The 18,435-nt window shown below is 32.0% G+C and overlaps 1 non-coding gene across 1 annotated transcript; it reads left to right on the top strand.

The window, feature by feature from the left end:
- Window positions 1-8,079: 8,079 nt before the first annotated feature.
- TRNAI-UAU (transfer RNA isoleucine (anticodon UAU)) lies at window positions 8,080-8,170 on the top strand. Its single transcript is given in 2 exon segments — window positions 8,080-8,117; window positions 8,135-8,170. It is a non-coding gene; the product is annotated as a tRNA-Ile (tRNA).
- Window positions 8,171-18,435: the final 10,265 nt, after the last annotated feature.

Here is an 18,435-nt window from a genome sequence, read left to right as displayed (position 1 = left end):
CTGAATAATGCTATACGGCGGGCAATTATGTTCTAGATATAGTTACACTAAATTACATTAACGCGACGATCTCGACATCGAATCGCTAACTATAAATCTCAAATTTTAGAAAATGGAATTACTATTTAAATAATTATAATAAAAACAAATATTTTTGCAAGTCGACAAAGGTCAATGAAAAAATCACGAAAGGAAGATCAATTTCCTCAGCTGTTTTGTTTTTTTTTAAATTAGTAATACGTTTTTTGTATAGCTATTTATTAACTCAAATTTTAAATATCTAATAGATTCAGGCGTTACTTTGCGGAAGTCCATCCTAAGTAAGAAAAGGACTAATTTATAGCTACTTTCGCTATGAAGCAGTAGTACAGTAGATAAATGTCACTCGGTGTTTGGCACTAATTGGTTTAACATTACTCCTGAGGATGCCCCGTGGAGGGGTGAAACACGTATTGAGTGAATTAACGGTAGTAGTTGTGTAATCCGAATTGTTTGCCGCACGCACATTTATCAGCGGTCTGGCGGGCGGTGCACTTCATTGCACGACTACTGCTACATAGCGGAAGTAGCTATATATTAGTCCTTTTCTTACTCAAATTTTAAACACAATTAGCAGAAAAACTGCTTATCTGATGTGGCAATGGTTATGGCACATCGCTTGTGCAACTGACGGATTTTGGCCGAAGGTTCTAGAGTGGCCACCACGAGCCAGTAATCACGGCGTGGGTACGTGGAACCACTAGGTGGACCTATGACAAAGTTCACATCCCGGAAAGTCGCTGAATGATGGTAGCGCAAGACTGGTCATCCTAAGCATGCCGGCTGATACGATGATGATGAAACACAAGAACATACTATTCTTGTTATAAATATTACTATTAGCACAAAGCATTTGTATATATTTATGTAGTCGAGGGATTCACATATGTACACCTCTACTGAAAATTCAAAATTTAGAGGTGAAAGTGCTTGCAAAATTACGACGTATATTTAATTACGTTTTTTAAATACAACACGTATTGTAGTTGTATGTTGTCCAAACTACACTTAATGCAATATTTCGTTTATTACAATTTCCTTTTTATATGTTATAATATAAATTTTGTTGGAAATACGTAAAAAATATCATAAAAAATTACATAATAATTGTATTGTAGTATAAAAGATATTTAAATCATAATATAACTCCTGGGGTAAAGATATTTGTAAAAGGGATCATAATAAATCGTAGTTTATTGTAGGGTTTTTTTCAGATCAGATCGCATTGGTAATTCACGGAACTTTGTTTTAAAATGAAAGATGTCATATACAGCTTACCTTATTCCAATTTCTATCAAACTCGACTGTTCTATTATTCTTTTTAAATATAAATTATTCAAAGTAGATAGTAAGGGCAATAAGTTAATAAACAAGTCAAAAAATGAATGATCGTCAATTACTTTCAAATATTCTAAAAGAGATAAAGAGCAATTAGAAGCAAATGAAAGAGAAGTTACTTTTCAGAGTTTTGACTTGTTTATAGCAGAATATTTCGAGAATTGCCCGTGCCGAGCTAATTTAAACTAACTTGAGGGTTTTGTCTGTAAAATTATAAAAACAAAATGTTAAGAGTAGTTAAAAAATAAGTTATAAAACTACAATTTACTTTCAAAACTTAATAAAGTTTTTTTCTGGATTCAACAAATATATAAAGCAATTATAATTTACTAAAGAGCTATTCACAAGACTCATTTAGATAGATATTACTGCAGAAATACAAATTGCTGGCAAGTTGCCTAGGGAGTCAACTTGTCGCAAAAACAGAATTCGATATTGTTACGTTGCGTTTTTCTTTATAAATGTTGTTTTGTACTTTATAATAAATAGTTATTAATTTTGTTATTAAAAATTAAACTTTATTAAAGGTGTTACAACATTTTGAGATATATTTCTGCAAATATTTATTATATATTTATAAGAACATAGGTGGTTACTAAGGAAATATGAATTGAGTGCAAATTGCAGATATATAATTTTATAACTTGAATTGTTACAAGTATGTGAACATGTAAAATAAAGTGTAATAGACGGGTGCAAGGTTTTATAACTTAATAAAATTAAAAAAAATGTATTATTAGCGTGTAGATTATCATTGTCATATCTTAATAGAAGAAAGGTACTGTAGTGAACTCTGCTGTTGAAATAACTTTTCTGAATTTAATGAAGTAAGTTAAAGTTAGCGAACATATAAGAAAGTTAAAAGCTTTAAAAATGGTTAATTAAAATCTTTAAATCATCATCTGGCACTACTTAGTTGATTTTTATTTACACTACTTAAGTCATTCATTCCTTTATAGGCTGTTGGTCTCTGTTTACATGATTTAAAAGTATACAGGTGATTGATTATTTCATTATCTTGTTTTTGTTAATTTATTTGCTACCAATTAATGTGTGATAGAGCCCATACAGAAATAAAAAGTTTCAGAAGTTATAAATAACTTAATTATCCAGAATGAAAGTATTTTCAAAACCTGGATTACTGTATATTAAAATTAATTATTATTTAGTATCTGTCCCTGATTTTATACTGCCCAAGTTATTGGCTTGTCGAATCGCAATAGAGCTTTACTGTAATTACTGTGTACAGGGTGATAGAAAATAGGTGTAGAAAAGCTTTACATTGTCTTTTCAAGCTTTGATACCTATAACTGACCACCTTGTATATTATGTAGTCTAAAACGTCACTAAAGATTTTTAATGTTACGAAATTTAAGCTAATATGATCCAAAGATCTTTCTCAGACCGATGCATTAAGTATAAACGGAGCGTAATTCTATTAATATGTAATACTGTGTTCGACGTGCTAGACGTAAACTGAGTATGCAACGATGAACCCTACCGCCGGTTTTCGAAAATTTTTACATGAAATTCGATAATAATTTGACTATTACACTTGTGCTCAACTCCTTAAAGTGTTCAGTTATTACGTACTCTAGAAAATGAAGTATTTTGTCCACAGGTTACAACCTAGGAGGTCAAGTATTACCTAGATGTAATGTATGTATGTTTACCCAGGATAAAATTCCCAAAATATTGTTTTGTACATTTGAAGTCACTTGGAAATTACCACACAAATTTGGAACCCACGTTACCACAAATACATTGAATATATCGATAATATTATACCACCAGAAAATTGATGAAAATGATTCTAATAACTGGCTTGAATTCAGTCGAAAAATATAACCTATTGCCGCTCTCAGTTCGCTGTTAGATAGCTGACTACGTCTTTATTTTTCTTTGTTCTTTATTTATACGTAAAAATTTTCAATATAAAATTGATTGTCTTGAATTATTAGATGAGCTATACATATAAATGTCCAAAGCAAATCAATTTAATTACAGCCAAAATAGTTGTATTGTCCGTGCAATAGGATGCTTTAATAAAGTGTGTCAGCGGTTTTATTTCAATCTACAACATAGTAAGTGTGTTTGCGGTAAGATGGAGCTTGAGCTTTTCACTTTTGTATATCGTGCAGTAAACACTTGTCATTGGCTAAGTGTTTCTTTGCTGTAAGTTTTCCATGTCATATCTTAAATAAATAATTTAAAAATAACATTAGTAAAAATGTTATAGCTAAATAGAGATAATTTTACATTTCATTGGTTATAGTGTAAAAGATTAAAAAGCGTGAATGTGAAGCTGTTACCAATCACGTTGTATAGATTGATCACTCTGAAACTGTATTGGATTGCGACACACTTATAACTTCCGACAAAGTCTACCTAGACAGATAGTAAACAAGTATTAATTTTAATACTTTGTTATTGGAATTTTAAAAATTCTTTTTCTTACTACATTATTATTACTTTGTTTATTAAATCTGTAAGAATTCATTTTTACGTAGATTTACCTTATACTAATTGACCGAAAATCAGCTATATAATAATAAAGATTTTTCAACTATAACAAATGATTCTGTTTATCTATTTTTCAGATAGCTAAGATTTATTAAACGACAACAGTTGAATGAATATTATTCAAATATTAATACCTGAAAATTAATGTAAGGCGAAGTTACAAGAATAATGTGAATAATTCTTCTCGTAGAAACAAATGGTAGGGGTTTCAGGGCTTCAGTTAACCCGGCATTGTTTTCCCGTAGCGGCATGTACATGACGGCATCGTTATGCAGTCTGAGGCATTTCAAATCGAATTTTGATTTATTCCTCCCTTTACTATGAAACAAGCAATTCGTAAGCGTTATTATCCTTGTGAGGTTTGAAAGTTTTCCCGTATGCTTCATTTGCTTCTTTCACTATCCATTTAACACTATTATATTTTTAGAGGAAAAATAGGTACTTAGGTTTTAGGTTTCTTTAGGAATCTTTTTTAAAATAAAGTTCAAGAGTACAGTAACTTACAAAATGCTATAGGATTTTTCATAATTTTCATATAAATGCTGTAATGCTCCTAAATGAACGTTTAAATTTTATAGATACATAACATCGGATCTTTTAATAAGAATTCAAAATGAAGCATCGAAAATATTTCTTTTCATTTTTAAACTTTACCGTAACTTATTGATTTGAATAATTAAATAAAATCGATAAATTGTCCTTGTTACACTATTTAACTTTAAGAACGTGTTTTAGTAATAATGATTACTTTGTCATAGTGTGGTTGTTACCGGCTGAGGTATGTGTCCGATGGGACGTGTGAGAGTGCGATTGTGACGCATACGAGATATTTGAGAACATACGGATTGTAATTCACCTACCTTCCTTGATACCTACATATCTCAGGCGCAGACTAGCACTACACAGTATAAACAAATTTTTGTATCAAAAATTGCAACGTAGTTAAGAATTATACGGTGTATTATGATCACGTAAGCAATGAGGGAGCAGAGCAGAGAATATAAAAATGAAATGTAAATAAATGAATACTCCCTTACTTCACCAAACACAGAACTTCATGGCGACGCAGAGCGAGAGTGACGGGACACCAGAACCGACCACGACCATGAACACGACCACTCCAACAAGAGTACGACTAAGAAGAACATCGTCACATAAAGAATGTGCCGTGAACATCAGAAACTGTTCAAACGTTACCAAATGATAATTGATTAAATATCTCGAATTCATGCTTATTGCACAAGGCAATCATTGATTTAGCACTCTGTCGTCATTATTGTTTCAGCTGTAGAACCTCCTATTAAGCCTCTCGTATAGATTTCCAACCGTTGCAAGCGTTTTGTATCCAGCTAAGCTTACTTGTCTATCAAGAGTGTGGATGTACTTCGCTACACTAGCCGAGCCGTGGTTTACACTTTATAACAATATTTTAGTTGCTTTTTTTCTTCTTCATTCAAGTTTCATGTATATGACTTAGTAATATCCACAGCGGTAAATATCCACAGCGGTATTCTCCATAAGAATTATGTCAGAAATGAAAGCCTTTCTGAAATAGCTTTTGAAATTTTTCAAAGAATCTTCTTATTTTCAACAGCGTAACAACTTCAGAGTCTTCAGAGATTAACAAGACAATTCTTCTCTTACGTCACCTGTCATTGCTGCTTTATTTTATTTCAAGTCGCTGCCTAAGCGCCACAGACCGCCACAGCCTTGAGATTTAAGACAATGTGCCAGACCGCCACATTTACGCCTTGAGATTTAAGACAATGTGCTGGGCTAACAAATCAAAAGATTCTGCCGTACATTTTTTCCTTTAAAAGTCCGGTAAGTTGAAAGGAGGTTCAAGATTTTCGCAGAGGGTCACGTGGTTATGTCTTTTGGATTCGCCTCGGGAACAGTGTCTAAGTGGTGAAAAGTCTATACTGTGGCCCCGTCACATGGGCAAGGACCTTTGTCGCATAAGCAATCTAAGCACACACGTAAGCACCATTTAACCAACTCATATTCATCCGCCCACAATAGTTACTTTTTAATAATCACACGTTAAAAATTTATGTCAACCCTACAATAATCTTTCGTTTTTACATATAAAAGCCCATTGTAAGGCATAGGCCTCAGCTAAAAATAAGCAGGCAGGTTGACGATCGCAGAGTGATATTATCGTACGAAGAAGATGCTGCTGCCCATCGTTAGGAAACTTGAACTAACAACAATTACGCAATTTTATAATACAGTTAAGCCAACATGTAAATATATTCACAGCAAAGTTTAAAATCCAATAAAATCGTTTTCGTTTCAGCTGCAGGACGTCCACATAGGCCATGGATTTTTAATAAGAGCGGTTGCAATTAGCCAGCATTTAATGTTTCTCAACGAAGTTTATGAAATTCTGTGGAAAAACATTCTGTATTTGCTGTTTCTAGTCCTAGGTTCATAATTAAGGAATTAATTTTCTTTTGACTCTCTGTTTAAAGCATCTAGAAGAATATACAAAGTAGTATAGACTGTTTTAAATATACAGAGATTTTAGTTTGTTTTATTCATGTACTAAACATCGTACCGGTGTATAAACAAAAGGACAATGAGTCCCTTACTTAGTTCAGGCTGGTGAAATTTCATTGTATATTGCATAGGTAAACGCTGAATTTAATATTTCGGCTATACACATACTGTAGTCGTAAGCAAATTTATAAATTCATAATTTATGTATGACATGTATGACACGTGATTATTGTTATGAATTTAGTTTCCAACATTATAGGTTGACTATTAGGTGAACGGGGAAGTAATGTCGCTTTCGTAACTTAAGTTAACATGACTATATTTTTAATACGTTTTTATTTTTAATCAACTATATATTCATCTTTGCTATCAATAACCTTTTGGCATCTAGTATACAAATTTTATTAGCGGTAAAAATCACTCGGGTTTTCAGTAAAATATGTTGACAGCAACGACATTACTTTCCAGTCCCCATAATTGTGTATATAAAAATAAAATCTTATTGCACTTGGTTAAGCCGTAAAGTGTGTATGAATTTACCGATTTCTTTCGATTTTATTTATAAGCTTCCTTATACTTTGTAGTAAGTGGTACACAAAATTGCGCAGTAATTTTAAATATCAGAAAATGTAACAACTATTGAAGCATTTTGCATTTAATATAATGCTATTAACTTTCCGCATTTAACAGGAATACGCGTGTTCGCATGTGCTCTCTACTTCAACTCCAATAATAAGGCTTTAGCAATGGAGTTATCAGCCCACCTTCTCCTAACTCAGCGGTGATAACAGGTGGGGGGCTGGAATTCTACCCTTAAGTGTTAAGACATCAGGATGCTGCCGTTGAAACTGTGGTTGTATGCGAAGACGTCTTGTAGTTTTAACAAAAGGCATCAAAGAATACCGTGAGTTTTTACTGGTAGGGATCTAGCATAACCTTTTCGTTGCCCCTGCATCCGATGGTGATACCCATGAAGTAGGACTACCCTACGAGACCAAATAAAGAAGTACGTATAATTGAGAGCTAATGCGCTGCTATTTTATATTGTCGTTTAAAAGATGCATCGGTAAACATTTAACGACAACAAAATTGTATAACTTTTGTTTACATTTAATCAATAAATATAGTGTTTTCTATGAAATAGCTTATTTTTTACTTTGCGACAGGTTGATAACTTCTGGCAGTACAAATTCTGAAGGGACAGCAAGTGTTAAATAAAAATTCATTACCTATACAGTTCATTAATTCTGTGATATAGGCGAAGTTTAGTCGTGGGTTCAATATCTACGAAAGGCATTTTATTTATTTTATATAACATCATGATTGGTTATAAATCGTAAAGGAAATCGTAGTTTCATGTTAAAAACATTACGAAAGATATATATGCAAAAAATTAAATTTTTATCAAAGTTTTGCATTAACAATTTTAAGTGATATTATTCTTCTTGTCACTAAATGAACAATCATTGAGAAGATTTAAAGAAATTTTATCTACAATATCATCTTCTTCTTGTGGGCGGACATCATAGGCAGCGTAAAAAATGAAGTGCTTCCAAATCGTTCTAGACAGTCATTGTTTAAAAACGACAAAAGAGATTGAGTTTGCTATGGACTTCTCGTAGATTAGAGGTCTTTCCATTTTGATTTTCGATAACTTTATTTACAAAATAAGCCGTCGCTCCAGTGGCGCAATTGGTTAGCGCACGGTACTTATAAGTCAGTGTCCTGAGCTATGCCGGGGTTGTGAGTTCGAGCCTCACCTGGAGCATAATTTTTATGTCATCATAAATAAATATGAAATTTTTGCATATTAAAAAGTCGTTCCATTTTTCCTCACATCGTTATATCTCCTTTCTCAAACCCTTTAATTTATATTCAAGTTGAATGTTAACTTTGAATACCAAGTTAAAGTTAAATTTTAAGTAAATGAAGTCATTACAGGAGAACTGATATGATTGTAGTTTCTATAAAACTGGATGCTTATATATATTTTTTAATGGCCCCCGCTATTGGGGGCCTCTCGTACCCCTCACTTTTTGGGATCCGGGACTTTATTGTGCAATAATTTTTTTTCAGTCTTTTCTTTATTTATCACTCTCTTTCACGCGTCACAGTATCTTTCATTCTTTACTCTTGTCCTTCACAATATCTTTCGTTTTGCTCTTTTATACCTTCTTTGTTTCCTCGCCTTTCTTCCATCCTATTTCCATATATATTAACACGTACAGAGGTGATCAATGTAATAAAATTGTTGAAAGTTGAAAATTTCTTGAGGATAAACGTCTCACAGAGTGCAATGGAAAGAGCTTTGATCGGAGCTTCTAAACGTAGCTCGAAGAATTATTCGTCTGAAGTGGCAGGAGACGGGATACATCGCTCGTTCTGCCGGTAGTCGAAAGATTTTCGAGTGGCAACTATGAGTCTATAGACGCGACGTGGGAAGGCCTCCCAACAGGTGGACCGGCGACATAGTTGAAGATATATATATATATATATATATATATATATATATATATATATATATTTATAAATTGTTCTTTAATAAACCCGAGACAATGTTGGGAAACGTCATAAAACTTTCCAGGCATATTTTTTTAGTTTATTTCACAAAAAAAACATTTTTTGTAATAATGCACTATATAAACTATTGGATATTATATTACTATACATAAAAAAGATCACGAAGCAGATACATACCTATTAACATACTGTAAAGTACGATAACCCCTAATTCAAAGATCAATTGTAAAATAATTTTATTCTGTAAACAACAGTATAAATACTAATAGATATGGGTTATTATTAAAACTAGGAAATTAAAGTAAAGAGTGGTGTAATTATAAAGTTATAAGTTATGCAATAGAACTAACGTCGAACTTCAGGTCGTGTTCTTTCAAGGAAATAAAGGATAATCTTAAAGAACGTCCCTTGGTGGGTTACTTAAATTTTAAATTTTGTGAGCACACGACCGAGCTTCGGAGCAAGGAAGTGATGTTTCCGGTAAATCCTTTTAGCTGTTGTGAAATAGTCTGGTACATATATATTCTTATGATCAATATTTATTTATAAAGCAAACATGTAATTATATTTATTTAAACTGAACACTGAAATTTTTTATAACCCATTTATATTAACATTAAAAATAATTTTAAAACTCTTATATCTTTTTCAGTGTATTACCTCATTCTGTCTTATTTTATAAACTAGCGGAAAACCTTAAAATTACATTTTCACTATATATGTACACAATATATATATATATATATATAAATATATATATATATATATATATATATATATATATATATATATATATATATATATATATATATATATATATATATGTATATATAGTGTGCACACTATTATTTTTACGACTTCGTTGTGATCTAACAAAATCACAGATAGAAATCTGTTTTAGTGAAGATTCTTGGCATTGTGCTACTGTTTACAGTTGGTTCAATAAGTGCAAACGTGTTACGAACACGTTTGACACATAGATGTTTTTAAAATAAAAATTAAATATTTTTTTACAGACATGATTAAATAATGCTAGTTGAAGAAAATGATTGTGAGAAAGAAAATGATTGTGTGAAGAGAATGGTTAACGCTAGTGATCATGTATATACAATAAAGATTAATGTATAGATATTGAAATTATATATAAGTGCTAGATTCGTCCATTTTTATACTTTTTAAAATAATTGTTTTCTATGTAGTACAGTATCAAATAGAATAGTGTAATAACATAGGTAGGCCGAAGAAGAATGGAGATCAGTGATAAGATCACTATTCTGCTTCTTCTTTTTTTCAGTAGATGAACGCTCGCTGTAAGACGTAGGCCTTCTCCAAAGATCACCACGATGACCGATCCTACGCAGCCTTCAACCAGCGTCTTCCCAACGATTTTAACGATGTTGTCTGTCTACCTATAGGAGGGCTTACCCATGCCACGTCTACCGGCTGGTGGTTGCCATTTTAAAATTAACAAAAAATGTTTAATGGAATCAGGCGTTACCTCGCGGAAGTCCATCCCAAGTAAGAAAAGGACCAATATTTGGCAAACAATGCGAATCACACAACTGCCACCACCAAATCACTCAACACGTGTTTCACACCTCCACGGGGCATCTTCAGGAGCTATGTTACACCGATTAGTGCCAAACACAGAGTGTTTGCCGCATACGCATTTGTTAGCGGGCTGGCGGGCGGTACATTTCATTGCGCGACTGCCACTGCATGTGCGGAAGTGGCTAAATATTGGTCCTTTTCTTAATTAACAAAAAAGTAAAACAGTCTTTTGTTTACACGCAACGTTTATTTATAGAGATGGATTCTATGGTGATGTTTAATTCTGCCATCAAATAAAATATATACATGATATAGTATACGCATATATTTCATTTACAGTATCAGGAAAGTTGTAGCTTTAAAATTAATGGCATCTTTGAAGCGAGTATGAAACTTGAAACTTGAACTTTGAAAGCGTCTAGGCCAATTGCAACGTACCTTACTATGACCAAAATAGAAACATGTCCAGCTCTCAAAGAGGGACAAAATACGGAAAAATTCTTATGCCTTGGGCAACAAAATATTCTCGCGTCTTGTAGCTGCTCAGAGCACGGCACGCGACAGCGTTTGTTGGTGATGGAACAGCGAGCATAGTTTCATGCATTTCCATACAAAGAAGACCCTTTTGTCTGATACGGTGTTATTACATTGATATTAAGATCATGCAATTGTACTACAGTATGCTGATTTCAATATACTTTTTATTACTACGGGAAATATGTTAGTATGTACAATATAAGTTTATGTTCATATTTTGACTGTTATAATAATATAAGGTTTTCTTGATTATGGTCTCGAGAAATACTTTGGTTACTTGATGGACACTTTGTATTATCAATATGTTCACCATTATCATTTTAGCCGTAGGATCGACAAGATCGGTTAAAAGTGGTCTGCACCCAAGCACTTCCGACAGGTGTTGCGTCACTATGTTAAGGACAATTAGAAATGATTTATATTTATGAAAATTAAAATAAAATCGCTTTGATAATTTTTTACGTATATGATATCTAAGATAAATATTATTAATATAAATAAATGCAACAGTAGTGTTATGCCGCATCCTTATTTGAGGAAATAACCGATAATCCTAGGGACTGTCTCCCGGTAAAGTTATTTAAATTTTAAATTCTGCCAGTAGACGAACGAGCTTCGGAACGGTAAAGTAAATCGGACGTCTTTGACAAGGTCTTTTTTTTCTTCTTCAACTTAATGTGAATCGTATATTTTGCGATAAAAATATCGGTTTTTCTATTTACTTCAATATATGTGCAATTTCATACTGGATTTACATAAAATATTATTAATCCTTATTGACTATAGACTCAAAGTTATTATAATTAGTCAATAGAGACAGACAAAAAAACTTTTATGCGTTGTGTCAAATTTTACTGTGTTCTTATTTTGTTTAAAAAAAATCACTTTTTAAATGATGTTCACTTTGTAAATTGAGAAAAAAATTAAAAACTTATGTGAGTCTTATGACTCGAGAAAAAAATAAATAAAAAGTATATTAGAGATACTTCGTTCTTCGAGACTCTTTTGTTTAAAAATAATAAGAAATATTATAGTAGAGGCTTTTAAATAATTTTTTATATAACCAAAGGCAGAGAGTGAGAGACGATCTAAATAGAATACCGTAATAAATTAGTTTCACGCTATCGTAGTAGGCTTAAACAGAATTCTATTTTAAACTTTATCTTGAAAGTACATCTTGTTGACTTGCCTTAGCTTTGAAAAAGCTGGGCAGTCTGCAGAGATAGTGATTTACATTGCAAATTAGGTCTGAAGAAACACAAGCGTCTGTGCGATATTGAATGTTTTGAACGGCTTCCCTCTCGTGGAGTGACGTTGACGACCAGGGGGGCTTTAAAGCGATAAAATACTCTATAAAGACTTTGCCTGGAATACTCAAGAAAAAAATATATAAGGCTGCGGTGAAAAGTAACCAGGTTTTCGTTAGCTATTATATGAAAATTAGAACCAAAACCCTTTTGTTTATAGAACTATTGCTTTGTTATATAAGAGACGTAACTTCTTAGCAATGTAACGGTTCACGGTACAGGTATCGGGTTCATAGCGTTGTAGAAAGAGGGGCCGTGTACAGTACTCGAGAATGGAATGGGAAAACGTCCACCTTCACTGACCCGACACCTTTACATACCTAATCAAACGAATACCTGTTTTTATTGTGGAAAAACTCCAATAATCTATATAGGTAAATCGAATTAAGAGAACATAACTGAAAATTATCTTATCCTTTTTTTCCTACCTGTAACTTTACAACGTTTTATGAATCTTTACTTACTCCACGATCTTTTTCTATCTCGCTCTTTTTCGCCGTTCTTTGGCAATATGTCTTCCTCACGATACTCCTAAGATCTTCCTTTACGCATTCCAGACACCTCTTTCTGGGTCTTCCTGTGGTGTATTTTAGTTGCGAGATCTACATTATTTTTAAATGGCCTGGTCAGATGTCAGCCTTTATGACTTGCAGAATCTGACAGTCGTTTGGTTGTGAATAAAATTTGTGAATAAAAAATAGCCTGATATTCATCCTACACGGTACACGATTTTATGTTCTCAAGTCGTGTCGTGTCAATTGTAAATTTTATTTTTCTATTTATTATTGGAATAACTAAATGAATTCATAGAAGCTAACCATTTAATAATTTCGTCATGATCATATCGTATAATTCACTTAAGTGTTATAGATAAATTTAATTTTATATATAATCTGCTGACACGATACATGATGCTTTGTATTATCTTTGATCATTTCTAGCCTTGATAAATAAATAAATAGTTATTACACAGCCACAGTGTTTATTGTAATGTTTTTTGATATACAACTTTGTATATTTTCAGGTGTGTAAATAAATAATTTTGATACTTTTCCAACAGACGATAAACATTTAGATTACAAATTCAGTCGAGTATTTATGTGATAATTTTCAGGACATTGTAATATAGCGATAGAACTGTAGCGAAATGTAAGGACGCGCGGCGTATGATTTGTAGGTGGTTATCAAAACCGCGTCTCACGCCGAAAAATATTATAAAATATAATAATGGCGAAAGGCGTCAAGTGACATATCAGTTGTTGTTTTGTGAATTTGTATTAAATCTTTAGTGTTTGATGGAATATGGAAGTAAAAAGTATCTTATATCAATTTTGAATCAATGTTTAACACGTACAAATGAGTGGTGAAAGTTTTATGTAAAAATTAATTCATTCGCATGACAAATAATTTATTACAGTGTTGATCTTTCTGAAGTTTTAGGCTAATGACTTTTAAAATATACTGTGTCTATCTTTCATCCAAGCGTTTTAATTTTTGTGCTCCAGCTCGTTAGGTGTTGTTTCTAACATTGTCTACCGAACCTGTTAAACTCCACCACAGAAAAATTAATTGCCAAGCTCTATTAAAACTCAAAACACCTTTAAAATGTAATATGTTTTTTATCATAAATTTCCTTTATAAATTGGAAATTACCGACTGCTAGCCGGTAGACGCGGCCTAGGTAGGTACGCACTTGAACGACGACATGGCTAAGGTTTCGGGAAGTCGTTAGATGCGGTCAGCGCAAGCCCAGCCATCATGACGAGCTTATGGGCATTCCTACGTTTTGCTGTGGTCGTCCATCTGCAGTAAAGAACACATGGAAAAGTATAATACAATCGTTGCAGCGTACACAGTTGCTTCCGAAAATGTTTGCTTAAAAATAGATATAACAAACTAATTTCTTACTAATGCTAATATTATATACATCGCAACTTTTCTTATTATTATATGTTTGAAATGAGCGCCCTTCTTGTCTGAGTAGGTTAAAAATATTTTATAAATTAAATGCTATACGGTCAGATATTATATTATATAATAGAAAATTTCCTTAAACTAGAACACAAAAGGCGTTTAAATCTAAATTGAAAATTGCTGCTGTTATGAACTATGTAGGTTAAGGATTTCAAACGTCTCTTGATTGCTTGTACCCGGGACAATCTTGTTTGCAATCAGACCTTCTTGTGTCGCTATTGGTTACTAAATACTTTATCAGATTTGATTGTTAAACTTATAACAAGCTTATTCACAAGCGTCTTATATCGTTTAATATTACAAACAGTAACAATTTTTTAAACATATATTTATAGTACATTTTCTAATTATTATGTACCTTTGATCATACTTGGTCCTAATTGACGTTATAAATTTTGGCAAATCACACTAGGGAATAACTAATTTAGTAAAATTTTACATAAAGACACCATGTATAGTTAACGCTTAATCTATGATCACGTTATATATTTTACTTTTAGGTAGATTATTATTAAGCATATGTTCGAGGTAAGTTGAATGGGCAGTTTGCAGGTCACATAGCCGGGACGAGCTATGTAAAATAGCATAGCGTGATGGAAGATCGCATCGCGATTTTTGACCGGGAGAGACCGCGGTCCCCGCACAGCGCAGCTATCATCGGGATGGTTTCAGTGGGTAGGAGTCCCACATAAAACTGTCCTTTCCCTAAAGCCAGGGTATCTTGAACATCTGAAAGATTTCCCCCCCGAAAACAAAAAAAGTCACAGAGCGCAGAACTATAGTAAGTGCGATTTACAAACGCAGCATAGAATGTACACCCACAAGGTGGACATACGACATTGTAAAGATCGCGGAAGATGCTGAAGACTGCTTAATAAGTGTTAAGGGAAATCTATAGTGCGGGCCTATAATCACCTGTGAAAATCCATCCAACCGCTGAAATTTTAAAAATTTAGCACTTCGCATATATATTTTCATATTAACAGTAGAATAAAATAATTTCACCATTGTACCACATCTTTATGAATACAGGCCATGTCCAATCGGTTATTTTGAAAATTAGTTGAGAAGACCTATTTCCAGCAGGAGCCTTCGTTTAACTGAAATGATGACGATGATTATGAACTTAGTGTAGCGTTGTGAAAAATAATTTCTTAGCTTCACACTTACATCGATAAACATAAAACCAATTTACAAAAACGAAGCTATCAAATCTAGTATTATAAATAGAATATTTATGTTTCTTTGTTATTATAAAGAAATATTTAAAAATCAAGAGAAATGTACATTTCTTTAACAATCTTGTACGAAAGGGGTTTCTAATAGTTATGTGAATAAATTTAATTCACAATATACCAACCATTATGTTAATCTGTTCTTGTATTCAAATTGTCCAGACTATAGACTTATGTCTGACATGGTGTAATCCCGTCTGACGTGAGTCTATATCAGACAAGAGGAACACTGAGATATTAGTTGAAGCTAGATGTCGCTGGTTTAATAGTAAGCTTCAAAGTCAACAGCTTATTTTAACATAATATCACGGAATAATAAATAACATATTATAGTTTAAATGACTGAAAAAAAAAAATTAAATTAAAACAATCTTTTACAACGTTAATAGAGTTTTGAAATTTATTGATATTACTACTATTTTAAAGAAAATTGTAAAATGGTTAAAAAACGAACCCTCCGTGTTGTTGTAGGCTTTTCATAGTTGAGGATGCGTTTGTTAACCAAGGAGCTTTAAGTGAAAGAATACCGCCCTGAGATCAATTTACTTCTAGTTTTCTGTCAAATTAGGCTCTAGTTGCATTATATTTACGACGTACATAAGTGATAAGTGTAAGTGATCATGAATTTTCTAGATATATAGTATATAAGCGACCACAACCCTTAAAAAGATCTAGTTTTTATGTCTCTTGCTATATCATAATGCATTTAATACCATAGTAGTTTTATGTTGAAGAAAGCCGTTGATAAAAGTTCATTTTATTTCTAGTTTTTATCAGATTGAGCTTTTGTCGCATTCTTTTCATGACGTATGTTGGTGAACGGTGTAAATGTTTCTAAACTTTCTAGATATATACCGTGTAAGTGACCATAAAAACTTAAAAAGTTAAGTTTTATATGCTCTTCTGAGATTATAGTGCGTTTGGAGCCATATTAGTTTTATATTGAAGAAAGCTGTTTTAAAAAGCTTATTTTATTTTATTTCTAGTTTTTATCAAAATGAGCTTTTGTCGCGTTCTTTCCATGACGTACATACTTAAGTGATCCGTGTGAGTGATCTTAAAATTTTCTAGATATATACTGTGTAAGTGACCACGAAAACTTAAAAAGCTGAGTTTTATATTCTCTTTTGAGAACATAGTGCGTTTGTTACCATAGTAGTTTTAAATTGAAGAAAGCCATTATAAATGAGTTCATTTTATAACTAGATTCTATCAAATTGAGCTCAGTCTCATTCTTATTATGACACTCTAGTGATCTGTTATAATTATGTTATATATTATAGATAAGTATTACGAAAGTGTCTACAAAAATATCATAAAACATGACTTTTTTATGTGCTCTTCTGATATCATGGTGCGTTTGGAACCCTAGTGGTTTTAAGTTGAAAGGCACTATTATAAGTGAGTTAAATTTCTTTTGACTTTCTCATTGTGTTCACAAGTGATCAGTTAATGATGCTGAGTATATAATAATAACTTAAGACGAAGATATAACATAAGACAATTTTCACAATATAAGTTTAAATTTAGATATTGATAATCGCCTTATATCTAAAACTGAATAAATTAGTCTATAGTATGAGCATATCACACTTCGCCATGAGCCTACATGTCACTTCCAAATAGTCTTGTTGAAAAACAATGAAGGAAACATATGTAAAGTAGTGGACGTCATAAAGCTAAAACTATGATGATATGCGTTTTATTGCCCTTATTTTCAGTTATAATTAACTATTTTGTAATAACAATTAACCTATTAAAATTAACCGACTATAGCATAAATTGGTTCATTTGCTCACCAAGAAGCGACGAGGGAAATGTAATTAAAGGTTACTTGTTTACACTGCCCTTCCACGAACATGCCACAAACTCTTTCTTAATCAGATCACGAGGGCGGGTACAAGGTTTCACCTTATAAGGGCGTGACCTAGTTCTTCGGAGTTACTATTGCGTGCTATTCATAGAAGTTAAGGCTGTATTTATTACGGAACATGTTTATTAGCGTATATTCTATATTTATTCTTAAGGATTTTAATAATTTTTTATTGGATTTCATCTTTCATTAGCAATAATGGATTTTAAAATACAGGATGATATATGTAAAAGCTTTGAAGGGGTGAATGTGTCGCTCATTATTTTACCAAAACTATTAAAGCTTTTGCAACTTTTTTCAAACATCTTGTATAAAGTCATTACTATGAAATATGTTACTTCAATTTATTTTTCTATTAAAACTCGACAGGCTAATAATATCTTATCGCAGAAAGAAGTTTTCATAAACAATAACATATTTTGTTTTATATAGTAATCCGAATTTTGTGAACCTTTTTTTAATTACATTTTCATAAGGTGATTTCTCATTCTTAAAACTATTGTTTTTTTTTTTTTTGGAAGAAGTGTACTATGCATTAATTCATACACAAATGAGCGACGTATTCAATCTATTAAAGAATTTTAGCAGGCTGGAAGGAGAATATTTAAGCCCTGACACCAAAAAATATGTTATTTTATGTTTTAAAAACGATAAGTTGTAATGATGTATAACAGATGTCACGCACACAAAATATTTATAACATTATAGGTAGAATTAGCAAATTAGTTTTTTATATATAGAATAAGATAGAGAATACCAAAAATAAAATGTAAATAACAAAAGCATAAGTAAGAGCAGATAATTATTAACGTATAATTATTAAAATAATAGTGAAAAAATAGTAAGATAATAAGCAATTTAGAAAAAAAAAACATGAATAAATGTACAAGCTCGCTTTGGTGGATCGAACAGCTAAATAAAAATAAGAGAATAGTAAATACGGACCTATACTGTAACATCTAAATGCATATATAATTTACCTTATATGAAAGAGGATTTCAGGTGACTTAATAAAAATATATGTGACGTATTTCAC

The sequence above is a fragment of the Battus philenor genome, unplaced genomic scaffold (genome assembly GCF_028537555.1).
Source record: "Battus philenor isolate CCGP_79_NKW_IND1 unplaced genomic scaffold, ilBatPhil1.0.hap1 SCAF_8, whole genome shotgun sequence".
Lineage (NCBI taxonomy): Eukaryota > Metazoa > Arthropoda > Insecta > Lepidoptera > Papilionidae > Battus > Battus philenor.
Note: the sequence above shows the minus strand (reverse complement) of the source record. Positions and strands in the feature narration are given on the sequence as shown.